Source organism: Babylonia areolata, chromosome 21, assembly GCF_041734735.1.
Source record: "Babylonia areolata isolate BAREFJ2019XMU chromosome 21, ASM4173473v1, whole genome shotgun sequence".
In the NCBI taxonomy this organism is placed as follows: Eukaryota; Metazoa; Mollusca; class Gastropoda; order Neogastropoda; family Buccinidae; genus Babylonia; species Babylonia areolata.
Genome location: NC_134896.1, coordinates 22,166,114 through 22,177,774, shown reverse-complemented (window position 1 = coordinate 22,177,774; position 11,661 = coordinate 22,166,114).

Below are 11,661 nucleotides of genomic sequence, written 5' to 3'. Positions count from 1 at the left end.
GGGTCAAATCAACGTAGACAACACGAGGAAGATTTTGAGAAGAAAAAAAAACAAGAAAAAAAACCAACCAAACAAAAAAAACAGGGGGGGGGGGGGGGGTGGGGGGAGGGAGAAAAAGAAAGAAAGACAGAAAAGAGTGAGAAGAAGACTCGAGAAGAAGAAGAAGAAGAAGAAGAAGGAGGAGGAGGAGGAGGAGGAGGAGGAGAAAAGGGAAAGAAACTGTGCCTTTCGCAGGTGGGAATTAAGTTTGTTTTATTCCATTGAGGGGTTGTTTTTTTTTAAATTTTTACTTTTATTCTATTTTGTTTTTATGACTGAGTCCAGTGTCTGTCTCTATCTGTCTGTGTCTGTATCTGTATCTCATTCTTCCTCCGTCTGCCCGTCTGTATGTCTGTGTTTGCATGTCTCTCGATCAGTCTCTGTCTCACTCCTTCACTCGTCTCTCTCTCTCTGTAGTCTCTCTCTCTGTAGTCTCTCTGTCTCTCTCTCCCTCTCTCCAGTCTAGTCTCTCTCTCTGTCTGTCTCTCTCGCGTCTCCCTCTTTCTCACTCTCTCGTCTCTCTCTCTTTCTCTAGTCCCTCTCTCTCTCTTGTCTTTCTTTTTCTCGTCTCTCTTTCTCTCTAGTCTCTCTCTCTCTCTCCCTCTGTCCACCACACGAGCTCTCTCTCTCTGTGTGTATGTGTGTGTGTGTGTGTGTGTGTGTGTGTGTGTGTGTGTGTGTGTGTGTGTGTGCCTGTGCCTGTGCGTCTGCGTGTCTGTGTGTATCTGGGCATGTATATATCAATGAGAGAGAGAGAGCGCATGTGTGTGTGTGTGTGTGTGTGTGTGTGTGTGTGCATGTGTGTGTGTGTGTGCATGGGTGCATGCGAATGTATGTGTGCGTACCTGTATGTGTGCGTGTGCACGTGTGTGTGTGTATGTGTGTGTGTGTGTGCGTGCGTGCATGCGAATGTGTGTGTGCGTGTATGTGTGCGTGTGCACGTGTGTGTGTGTGTGTGTGTGTGTGTGTGTGTGTGTGTGTGTTTATAGGCGGGAAATTAAATGTCGCTTAGCCTTTTTGGTATTGTCCGGACGATTCAGTGTGTTTGGGAGGGGTGTTGAGGGAGAGGGGTGGTGGCGGTGGTGGTGGTGGTGGTTGCTGAGTGCTTGCGTAATTGCTTGCGTGCGACACGAGTTCATTGAGTACGACTGACCGCGGAGCAAGTGTGTGTGTGTGTGTGTGTGTGTGTGTGTGTGTGTGTGTGTGAGAGGGAGAGAGACAGAGAGAGTGAGATAATGTATGTGTGTGTGTATGTGTATGTGTGTGTATGTGTATGTGTGTGTGTGTGAATGTGTGTGTGTGTGTGTGTGTGTGTGTGTGTGTGTGTGTGTGAAAGGGAGAGAAAGAGAGAGAGACAGAGAGAGAGAATGTGTGTGCGTGTGAAAAAGAAAGAGGAAGAGAGAGAGAGAGAGAGAGAGAGAGAGAGAGAGAGAGAGAGAGAGAGAGAGAGAGAGAGAGAGAATATGTGTGTGTGTGTTCGTGTGTGTGTGTGTGTGTGTGTGTGTGTGTGTGTATGTGTGTGTGTATGCGCGCGCGCACGCGTGTCTGCGTGTCTGTGTGTGCGTATGTTTGTCCCTAACTGTCGTTTGTCAGAAAATCTGCCCCTCACAAAAGCATGTCTGTCTGTCTGTCTGTCTCTCTGTGTCTCTGTCTGTCAGTCACTCTCTCTCTTTCTCACGCACACACACACACACACACACACACACACACACACACACACACACACACACACACACACACACACACACACACACACACACACACACACACACACACACACACTCGCTCACTCATTTCCAACAACTGAACGTTTAACCTCCAGCATTACACGATTGTGATGTGTTCAGTGATAATGATGGCATACTACACTGCATACCCTTCACAGCGAAATGAATGGCCTATTATGAATAAGTCATTACAGATCCGAACCTGTCTCTCACACCTCGTTCCCCCCTCCTCCACCCCTGCACCTCCTCCCTCTAACCCCCCCTGCCCCCTCAACCCCACCCCGTGCCGCGTTCCTGGAGGAATTTTCTTCTGTGCAGTGCCCCAATGACTCTTAATAATAATAATAATGGTACTTATATAGCGCTGAATCTTGTGCATAGACAAATCAAAGCGCTTTCGCACCAGTCATTCTCACGCACGCATAACTCTAAAACTGGAGAAACTAAAGACAAGGAAGAGGCAGGGAAGGGAGGCTATTTTGGGAAGAGGTGGGTTTTAAGGCCAGACTTGAAACAGCTGAGTGTCGGAGACTTGACGAAGCGAAAGAGGAAGTTCATTCCAACTGCAAGGTCCAGAGACAGAGAAAGAACGGCGGCCAACAGTCCAGAGTTCGAATCTGGGTATGCGTAAGTGGAGTGGATCCGAAGCTGATCGTAGAGAGCGAGATGGGGTGTAGAGGTGAAGGCAGCCACAGAGATAGGAAGGGGCTGATTTGTGAATACATTTGTATTAGAAGAAGAAGAACAACAACAACAACAAGAACAAGAACAAGAAGAAGTAAGGAAAAAGGAGAAGATATTCAATTTCTACAAAAAATGTGTTTTGATTTCTACAAACCCTGACCAATAACATTCAGCTAGACATTAAGCAATCTTTACTGGGTAGGCCTGCAAGAAGAAGAAGAAGAAGAAGAAGAAGAAATGCTGTTCAATTGACATTCTTTGCCTCTTGCGTAATTTGCTGTTGCACACATTTCTTGATTTGATGATGCTGAAATTAACCAGGTATAATATTGAATACAGGAAAGTCGTTCAGTTGCTAATTCTTTGGCTGAACATTGCGCAACTTAGTCTTTTGCAGCATACTTTCTTATTGATCTTCTTCTTCTTCTGCGTTCACTCGTATGCACACGAGTGGGCTTTTACGTGTATGACCGTTTTTACCCCGCCAGTGTAGGCAGCCATACTCCGTTTTCGGGGGTGTGCATGCTGGGTATGTTCTTGTGTCCATAACCCACCGAACGCTGACATGGATTACAGGATCTTTAACGTGCGTATTTGATCTTCTGCTTGCATATTCACACGAAGGGGGTTCAGGCACTAGCAGGTCTGCACATATGCTGACCTGGGAGATCGTAAAAATCTCCACCCTTTACCCACCAGGCGCCGTCACCGTGATTCGAACCCGGGACCCTCAGATTGACAGTCCAACGCTTTAACCACTCTGCTATTGCGCCCGTCACTTATTGATCCCAAACATGGTGTGTTTTGAACGGACGCTCAGTACAATTTCCCAGGCTCCAATAGGGTGTAACGCATCATGAATAACGTTGAACCTTTTCCACTTGCACTTTAGAGTAAGACTTTTGCCAGCAGTGCTTAGAGTTCATACAGACCTTTACGTTGGCGAGGCAGCTGTTGTTGTTTTGCAGTTGACTGACTTTCCCTTCTGTTCTATATCGACTGTTTTTGTTTTGTTGTTGTTGTTTTTAATTTTGATTACACATATATATTTAACATAACTACTTAAATACATAAATCAAATATATAAATAGGATAAGAAGGAGTGCATGATAAATGAAACATAAGGTGCAGAAAGGCATGACGATGTATATAATAGTGAAAATAGGTACTGCAACTCAAGTATATAGGTCATTTGAATATATCCTCCCCCCCACCCACCCCAAAAAAGAACAAAACAAAAAAAACAACAACAAAACAACAACAACAACAAACAAACAAAAAACAAAACAAACAAAAACAAACAACAAAAAACCCCAACCAAACAAAAAAACAACAACAAACAAACAACAACAAAAAAACCCACCACCAATACCCCTCCGCATCCCCCCCAAAAACAAAACAAAACAAAACAAAAAGAAAACCTATACCATTCCACCCAAAGTAAATCATTTCCATATAACATCACACAATGCTTAATTTCTTAACCCAACAACAAACTATTTGAAAAAGCATCATGGAAATTTACATGTTTGAGTATCTTAACTGTTAATAAGCGTCTCATATATTGTTTTCAAGCAAAGGTAAATATGGTAGCCATTTTGTCTTGAAACTGTGTATTTTACATGTGACCATTGCATTATATTCTTCTATTTATATATATATATATATATATACATCTTCCCCAGGAGGATTATTAAATCAATAACTTGGTCTGTAACTATATCAATATGGAAACCAAAAAGTATTGTTATGCTCTACATCGACTGTTACAGGAACCAAACATCTGTCATAAGACAAAGGTTTGTTTATGCAGTTTAAGGGCAATTCTCTGTCTCTCTATTTCTCTGTCTCTTACTTGCTGTTTCTTTTCTGTGTCCCTTTCTCCCTCTGTCTGTCTGTCTGTCACTGTCTGTGATCTATTTATCTGTCGGTCGGTCCATCTGTCTGTACTTCCTCTCCTGGTAAAATAAAATAAAATTTCGTTTCGTTTCGTTTCTCTGTGTCTCTGTATCCCCCCTCCTTCCCCCCCCCCCACTTCTCTCTCTGTCAGACATAATGGTTACAAATAGTTATTTGTATATATATATATATATATATATATATATATATATAGAGAGAGAGAGAGAGAGAGAGAGAGAGAGAGAGAGAGAGAGTGTGTGTGTGTGTGTTCGTGTGTGTGTGTGTGTGTGTGTGTGTGTGTGTGTGTGTGTGTGTGTGCGCGCGCGCGCGCACGCGTGTCTGTGTGTCTGTGTGTGCGTATGTTTGTCCCTAGCTGTCGTTTGTCAGAAAATCTGCCCTTCACAAAAGCATGTCTGTCTGTCTGTCTGTCTCTCTGTGTCTCTGTCTGTCTGTCAGTCACTCTCTCTCTTTCTCACGCGCGCACACACACACACACACACACACACGCTCGCTCACTCATTTCCAACAACTGAACGTTTAACCTCCAGCATTACACGATTGTGATGTGTTCAGTGATAATGATAGCATACAACACTGCATACCCTTCACAGCGTAATGAATGGCCTATTATGAATAAGTCATTACAGATCCGAACCTGTCTCTCACCCCGTTCCCCCCTCCCCCACCCCTGCACCTCCTCCCCCTAGCCCCCCCACCCCCCACCCCTCAACCCCACCCCCTGCCGCGTTCCTGGAGGAATTTTCTTCTGTGCAGTGCCCCAATGACTCTTAATAATAATAATAATAATGATAATGGTACTTATATAGCGCTCAATCTTGTGCGCTCTCGCACCAGTCATTCTCACGCACGCATAACTCTAAAACTGGAGAAACTAAAGACAAGGAAGAGGCAGGGAAGGGAGGCTATTTTGGGAAGAGGTGGATTTTAAGGCCAGACTTGAAACAGCTGAGTGTGGAGACTTGACGAAGCGAAAGAGGAAGTTCATTCCAACTGCAAGGTCCAGAGACAGAGAAAGAACGGCGGCCAACAGTCGAGAGTTTGAATCTGGGTATGCGTAAGTGGAGTGGCTCCGAAGCTGATCGTAGTGAGCGAGATGGGGTGTAGAGGTGAAGGCAGCCACAGAGATAGGAAGGGGCTGATTTGTGAATACATTTGTATTAGAAGAAGAAGAAGAACAACAACAACAACAACAAGAACAAGAAGAAGTAAGGAAAAAGGAGAAGATATTCGATTTCTACAAAAAATGTGTTTTGATTTCTACAAACCCTGACCAATAACATTCAGCTAGACATTAAGCAATCTTTACTGGGTAGGCCTGCAAGAAGAAGAAGAAGAAGAAGAAGAAATGCTGTTCAATTGACATTCTTTGCCTCTTGCGTAATTTGCTGTTGCACACATTTCTTGATTTGATGATGCTGAAATTAACCAGGTATAATATTGAATACAGGAAAGTCGTTCAGTTGCTAATTCTTTGGCTGAACATTGCGCAACTTAGTCTTTTGCAGCATACTTTCTTATTGATCTTCTTCTTCTTCTGCGTTCACTCGTATGCACACGAGTGGGCTTTTACGTGTATGACCGTTTTTACCCCGCCATGTAGGCAGCCATACTCCGTTTTCGGGGGGGTGCATGCTGGGTGTGTTCTTGTGTCCATAACCCACCGAACGCTGACATGGATTACAGGATCTTTAACGTGCGTATTTGATCTTCTGCTTGCATATACACACGAAGGGGGTTCAGTCACTAGCAGGTCTGCACATATGTTGACCTGGGAGATCGTAAAAATCTCCACCCTTTACCCACCAGGCGCCGTCACCGTGATTCGAACCCGGGACCCTCAGATTGACAGTCCAACGCTCTAACCACCCGTCACTTATTGATCCCAAACATGCTGTGTTTTGAACGGACGCTCAGTACAATTTCCCAGGCTCCAATAGGGTGTAACGCATCATTAATAACGTTGAACTTTTTCCACTTGCACTTTAGAGTAAGACTTTTGCCAGCAGTGCTTAGAGTTCATACAGACCTTTACGCTGGCGAGGCAGCTGTTGTTGTTTTGCAGTTGACTGACTTCCCCTTCTGTTCTACATCGACTGTTTTTGTTTTGTTTGTTTGTTGTTTTTTTCTTAATTTTGATTACACATATATATTTAACATAACTACTTAAACACATAAATCAAATACATACTACTTAAATACATAAATCAAATATATAAATAGGATAAGAAGGAGTGCATGATAAATGAAACATAAGGTGCAGAAAGGCATGACGATGTATATAATAGTGAAAATAGGTACTGCAACTCAAGTATATAGGTCATTTGAATATATCCTCCCCCCAAAAACAAAAACAACACAATAACAAAAAACCCCAACCAAACAAAAACAACAACAACAAACAAACAAACAAAAAAAAAAGACCACCACCAATACCCCTCCGCACCCCCCCAAAAAACAAAAAACAAAACAAAAAGAAAACCCATACCATTCCACCCAAAGTAAATCATTTCCATATAACATCACACAATGCTTAATTTCTTAACCCAACAACAAACTATTTGAAAAAGCATCATGGAAATTTACATGTTTGAGTATCTTAACTGTTAATAAGCGTCTCATATATTGTTTTCAAGCAAAGGTAAATATGGTAGCCATTTTGTCTTGAAACTGTGTATTTTACGTGACCATTGCATTATATTCTTCTATTTATATATATATATATATATATATATATATATATATATATATATATATATATATATATATATATCTTCCCCAGGAGGATTATCAAATCAATAACTTGGTCTGTAACTATATCAATATGGAAACCAAAAAGTATTATTATGCTCTACATCGACTGTTACAGGAACCAACCATCTGTCATAAGACAAAGATTTGTTTATGCAGTTTAAGGGCAATTCTCTGTCTCTCTATTTCTCTGTCTCTTAACTTCCTGTTTCCGTTCTGTGTCCCTTTCTCCCTCTGTCTGTCTGTCTGTCTGTCTGTCACTGTCTGTGATCTATTCATCTGTCGGTTGGTCCATCTGTCTTTACTTCCTCTCCTGGTAAAATAAAATAAAATTTCGTTTCGTTTCGTTTCTCTGTGTCTCTGTATCCCCCCTCCTTCCCCCGCCCCCCCCCCCCCCAACACCACTTCTCTCTCTGTCAGACATAATGGTTACAAATAGTTATTTGTATATATATATATATATATATATATAGAGAGAGAGAGAGAGAGAGAGAGAGAGAGAGAGAGAGAGAGAGGGAGACAGACAGACAGAGAAAAGAATAAAAGAACTAATAATAATTTTAAAAAAAAGAAACAAAAAAGAAACACAGCACTACACACTGTATTCAGAACACACAACGCGATGCAAAAAAAAACAAACAAAAAACAACAACAAAAAAACCCATCCCCACAAACAACCCTGTCTGTATAACAATTTATAACAACCTCCGTTCTGTCGCATAACGCCAGTAGATTGACTTACACCGAGTCTCCGTCCCCCCACTCACTGAAGGCCTGCCTTCTTCTCCTCTTTCTCTTCCTCCTCCTCCTCCTTCTTCTGCTCCTCCTCCTCCTTCTTCTTCTGGTCCTCCTCCTCCTTCTTCTCCTCCTCCTCCTCCTCCTTCTTCTTCTTCTGCTCCTCCTCCTTCTTCTTCTTCTGCTCCTCCTCCTCCTTCTTCTGCTCCTCCTGCTCCTCTTCTTCTTCTTCTTCTCCTCCTCTTTCTTCTTCTTCTTCTTCTGCTCCTCCTCCTTCTTCTCCTCCTCCTCCTCCTCTTCTTCTTCTTCTGCTCCTCCGCCTCCTCCTCTTCTTCTCCTCCTCCTCCTTCTTCTTCTGCTGCTCCTCCTCCTCTTCTCCTCCTCCTCCTCCTGCTTCTTCTTCTTCTTCCTCTTCTTCTTCTGCTCCTCCTCCTTCTTTTTCTTCTGCTCCTCCTTTTCTTCTTCTCCTCCTCCTCCTCCTTCTTCTCCTCCTCCTCCTTCTTCTCCTGCTCCTCCTTCTTCTCCTGCTCCTCCTCCTTCTTCTCGTGCTCCTCCTTTTTCGGCTCCTACTCCTCCTCTTCTTCTGCTTCTCCTTCTCCTCCTTCTTCCTCTTCTCCTCCTCCTCCGTCTTCTTCTGCTGCTCCTCCTCCTCCTCTTCTTCTTCTCCTCCTCCTCCTCCTTCTACTCCTCCTCCTCTTCTTCTCCTCTTCTTCTGCTTCTCCTCCTCTTCTTCTCCTTCTTCTTCTTATCCTTCTCCTCCTCCTCCTTCTTCTTCTGCTCCTCCTCCTCCTCCCCCTCTTCTTCTTCTTCTGCTCCTCCTCCTCCTTCGTCTGAATAATAATAAAAAGAACCGCCTGAGCTAAACAAAACCATTATTCACAGGGCATGTCAGTCCTACGAGTGACAAATCGACTCGGACCACGCAAATAGGAAAAGAAAGACGTCCTTGTGTGACGTGTTACGTGCCTAGTAGGAATGCTTGCCTGCCTTTGCCTGCCTCATTGTTCAAACCTTGTAGTACCTTCAAATTGATGATGAATGACTTGTCTCTGGCCATCAAGCAAAGCAACTCCCATCACCACCACCCCCCACTCCGCCCCCCCCCCCTCTCCCTTATCTTCCCTCATTCATTCCCCTCCCGTCACCTAAGCTCCCCTCTCCTCCCCAACCCCCTTAATCCCTCCCCCCCCTCCCCCCTCCAGCGCCCCACCGCCCCGCCCCCTCCCCCCTCCATTTCATCCTCTCTGACAACTAGACACGGTACAGCCTCTCCTACCTACACACACCTAAGAGGTCCACCCCTCATAATTCAACAGTGTCGTCACTTGTAAATCCAATAAGGGCCCGTGGTGGTGAGCTCAAAGCGGAACTGTTGTGACACGTACGCAGAGAGAGAGAGAGAGAGAGACAGGGAGAGAGAGGGAGAGAGAGAGAGAGGGAGACAGACAGACAGACAGAGACAAAAGACAGAGAGACAGAGACAGAGAGACAGAGACAGAGAGGGACAGAATGAGAGAATCGCAGCAGAGTGTAGTGGCAGCTTAATTAACCCTTTCACCGCCAGTCACAGACACAGACACAGACACACACAGACACACACAGACACACACACACACACACACACACACACACACACACACATATTCATCGTACACACAGATCTTGATATACTCTCGTAGAGAGGAGGAGGAGGAGGAGGAGGAGAGACAGAGAGAGACAGAGAGAGACAGAAAGAGAGAAAGAGACAGATAGCCAGATAGATAGATAGGAACAGAGAGAGAGAGAGACAGAGTGACAGAGAGAGACGGAGAAAGAGTAACATATAAAAGAATAAGACGAAGAAGATAATGAAGAACTAGAAGCAAAAGAAGAAGAAAAAAAAAGAGGAGGAAAGGGAGGAGGAGTAGAGAGAGAGGGAGAGAGAGAGAGAGAGAGAGAGAGAGAGAGAGAGGAGGGAGAGAGAGACAGAGAGAGAGACAGAGAGAGAGAGAGAGACAGAGAGAGACTCATTGAGCAGTTAGGAGAGACAGAGAGACAAGTGAAAGAGTGAGAGAAGAGACTGATTGAGAGACAAACACGGAGAGACACAGAGCTAAACCAATACAGACAGACAGACAGACAGATAGACAGACAGACAGGCAGACGGAGGAAGACTGAGATACAGATACAGACATAGACATAGGGAGGGAGAGGGAGAGGGATGGAGAGAGGGGGGAGGGAGAGGAGGAGAAAGAGGGAGAGAGAGAGAGAGAGGGAGAGAGAGGGAGGGAGAGGTAGAGAGAGAGGGGGGAGAGGGAGAGAGGGAAAGAGAGGGATAGGGAGAGAGAGAGGGGGATGAGAGGGAGAGAGAGAGGGGGGGGGAAAGAGAGGGAGAAGGAGAGGGAGAGAGGGAGGGAGAGGGGAGAGAGAGAGAGAGAGGGAGAGACAGGGAGAGAGAGGGGGGAGAGAGAGAGAGAGGGAGAAGGAGAGGGATAGAGAGAGGGAGGGAGAGAGGGAGAGAGGGCGAGAGAGAGAGAGAGAGAGAGGGAGAGAGAGAGAGAGAGTCGACGAGATGAGAGCAATCACCTACATGTTATGCATATCGTGTCATTGTTCACAACAACAACCAAAAAAAAAAAAAAAAAAAAAAAAAAAAAGTAGGCCGAGTACAACAGAGCCCTTGGCATATGTCAATACCCATCAGATAAGAAAAATGACATGGGGATTTGGAAAGCAGGGCATATTGTTCACGCCTGTCAAAAGAACTGCTGGAACGACCTGCCAATGGTAACCGGAGACGCCGTATGTGAACAGACGACTTCCTGAGTGGAAGACTTTCAGGGGAGAGACAGGAGCGGCAAAGTGAGCGAGAGAGACAGAGAGAATGAGAGAATGAAAGAGAGAGGGAGAGAGAGAGGGAGAGAGAGAGACAGACAGAGAGAGAGAAAGAGACAGAGACAGAGAGAATAAGAGAGACAAAGAGAATGAGAGAGAAAGAGAGAGAATGAGAGAGAGAGAGAGAGACAGAGAGAATGAGAGAGAGAGAGAGAGAGACAGAGAGAGACAGAGACAGAAACGGAGAGAATAAGAGAGACAGAGAGAATGAGAGAGAAAGAGAGAGAATGAGAGAGAGAGAATGAGAGAGACATAGAGAACGAGAGAGAGAGAATGAGAGAGAGACAGAGACAGAGAGAATGAGAGTGAGAGAGAATGAGAGAGAGAGACAGAGGGACAGAGAGAATGAGAGAATGTGAGACAGAGACAGAGAGAGACAGACAGAGAGAGAGAGTGAGAGAGAGACATAGACATAGATATAGAGAAACAGAGAGACAGAAAGACAGAAAGACAGAGAGACAGAAACTGACAGAGAGAGATAGAAAGACACACACACACACACACACACACACACACACACACACACACACACACACACACACAGAGAGACGCAGAGACAGAGAGACAGAGACAGAGGCACAGACAGAGACAGAGACAGACAGAGAGAGAGAGAGAAAGAGAAGGAGACAGAGACAGAAAGAAAGAGACAAAAAAAAGAAAAAGAAAAAGAAACCAAAACAACAACAACAACAACCTGTGACCCGAACAGAGAGAAAGAAAGAAAAAGAGAGAGGATAAGGAAAAGGAAGAAGAGATTGGAATGACGAACATGAAAAACAAAACAACACAGAAGAAGAAGAAGAAGAAGAAGAAGAAGAAGAAGAAGAAGAGGAGGAGGAGGAAGAGGAGGAGGAGGAAGAGCAGCAGCAGCAGCAGCAGAAGAAGAAGATGATGACGATGAAAAGGATATGTGGAACACGCAACACGTTGAGCT